Below are 2620 nucleotides of genomic sequence, written 5' to 3' on the forward strand. Positions count from 1 at the left end.
ATTTGTACTAGCATGCAATTTATAAAGCTCATATAATTAGGCATAACCTAAGCAGACTATCCTACCACTGACTAATCAATACTAGCATACAACTCAATCAACGCATATAACAGGCACTCAAGGCATCCTTCCTAGATCCTTAGCCCTAAACTAGCATGCTGATCACATAATCATATGATAACATAAACTTGTAAGGGTAATTTGGGAGAAATTAATTGAGCTCGAATGATTGCATGCAACACACCCTTTTCTCTTTTTCCCAAACTTGTTATCTTTTCTCAAAGTTCCTTTTTCTTATTCTTTTTCCAAAATTCTTATATTTTTCTCAAAGTTCCCTTTTTTAAATACGATTTTCTTTGAAAATTTTCAAACCGAATTCTCAGTTTGAGTTCAGACACACCCGAAAGTGTATCTGAATACCTTAAACCAAGGCTCTCATACCAACTTGTAACTGATGGGGTTGAGCCAAAAGAACATCTTATGTGCTCATCCAAACCCTAATGCTTAGATCTAAGTTTGTCTATTGTACATGCTATGTTGGATTAATGTCTAAGTCCATAACTATATTTGGTATGTACTTGACCCGACCCGGCATGGTCCATTTGGGTTGCACTTCACCGATACAATTTATATGGATAATCTTTTGAGAATAGTATGTTTATGATTAATATTCATATATTATAAGTTCTAATATATTATTATGGAATCATATTATTTAATTAGTATTGATCAAGAATTAATTTATAATTAATTAAGTGATCAAAAGGAACTAATTAAATATGGACTCTTATATATATGGAATGGGCCACGTTCATTTAGGTTGGGCTAAGCTTTCATGGATATTCCATGGAGTGTTTAAACCATGGATCCTAAGAAATGAAAGGTCATGGGTATTAGGGTTTAACCCTAATCCTCCCCACTATATAAATATGTCCTTGGTTGGTGAAATGGGCACTAGTGTGGTACACTAAGAAGGGCTAGCCAGTTTCACTAGAGAGAACCAAGTATCCATATTCTCTAAAGTCTTCCAAGGTGTTTTGGTGATTTGTGATTCCATTTGAGGCTTCCACACTATTGGGCCTAAGCTCTTAAAGCTTGAAGACATCAAGCTACATCAAAAGGTATGTCATCTAACTAGTACTTTGTAGTATAAGAACTTCATAATATGCTAGTTAGGATTAAAGCCTTGGAAAGTTCTTATTTGCATCTTTAATAGAGAAAACATAGATCCAAGGTTTATAGGGTTGCATGTACACCATAGGAGTGTTAGAATGCTCAAAACCCAACATGCTATTCATCCAAGACTTTCAAACCCTAGACCTAGCATATAATATTCGAAATAAACATAACAAAATAGATCTGCATATTTACCTTGTTGTTGATTGAAGATAATGAAGCATTGAGAACTTTAGCACCTCAAATGTTGTGCCTCTAATGAATCACAAATACTAATAGAAATTGGAGGAAACAAGAGAGAGAGAGAGAGAGAGAGAGTGAGAGAGAGAGAGAGAGAGAAAGAGAGAGGAGAGGTGAAATTCGGCTCTAGGACTTATAGGGTTCAAGTGGCTGAATTTCTCATGCCCAAGGGTCCTTTATATAGGTGTAGGAATTAGGTTTCAGTCATTATCCTGATCTGGTTACTTAGCCACCAAGCAGCGCATAAGATAATTCTAGAATCCCTATCATGGACGACTTCTTAAGGATTTATCCCTAGAATTCGTCCACCCTATCTATTAGGGTTTCCTTGCCCAACTTCACAACTATCACATAATTACAGTTCGGTCCATTTAGTTCAATTAACTTATTTTGATCACAAAATTAATTCTTAATTAATTCTTTACCAATGGTAATTAAACAAATATGATTTATCTTTTATTATATTAGTCTTGTAATATATTAATAAACCATAATCACCTTTTTCTATATTATTCCTCCAGTCAAGTTGCTTTGATGAAGGCAACCCAAAAGGACCATGCACAACCGGGTCAAGTACATAGCAAATATAGTTATGCACTTAGAGACTAATCCAACAGTCTTCCACTTGGATAAGTCTAATAACTACAAATGCAAATGCAGCTTCTTGATCCGATTAGCAATCGCAGTTCTCAAAACTCTTGATCTTATTAATGACATGTCCTTAAAATAAGGGAACATATAATCCTCTGTTCTAGATATGATGCGAACAATTACATGGAACATAGTCATACTTATTGTCCAGCAGTTTTTTTCTCGATCTCAGATTCATTTGACATAGAACTTAATCAAACACATCAATTCAATCATGACCGGGCCAAACACATAAGTTAAACCAAATCATCGAGGGGCCCTAGTATCACTTTTATCCTCTTAGAATAAAAGGATCATATAAACTTCTACTTATATGCATTTACTATCCACTAATCATATCATACACAACAATGTGTTTTATAACATCAAGTTACTGATGCGTTTACGCATTATCAATGCACAAACAATTAGCAAACAATAAACCATATATCTAGGTTTTAAGACCATATGATATTATCGTCTTGCAATCACTAGTGATAAATTCCTTGAAGTGATTCCAACAAGCATGGGTTTCTTCCATTGCTCAAATCAAGTTCATAATCACACATGAACG

Source organism: Lactuca saligna, chromosome 7 (assembly GCF_052625555.1).
Source record: "Lactuca saligna cultivar CGN05327 chromosome 7, ASM5262555v1, whole genome shotgun sequence".
In the NCBI taxonomy this organism is placed as follows: Eukaryota; Viridiplantae; Streptophyta; class Magnoliopsida; order Asterales; family Asteraceae; genus Lactuca; species Lactuca saligna.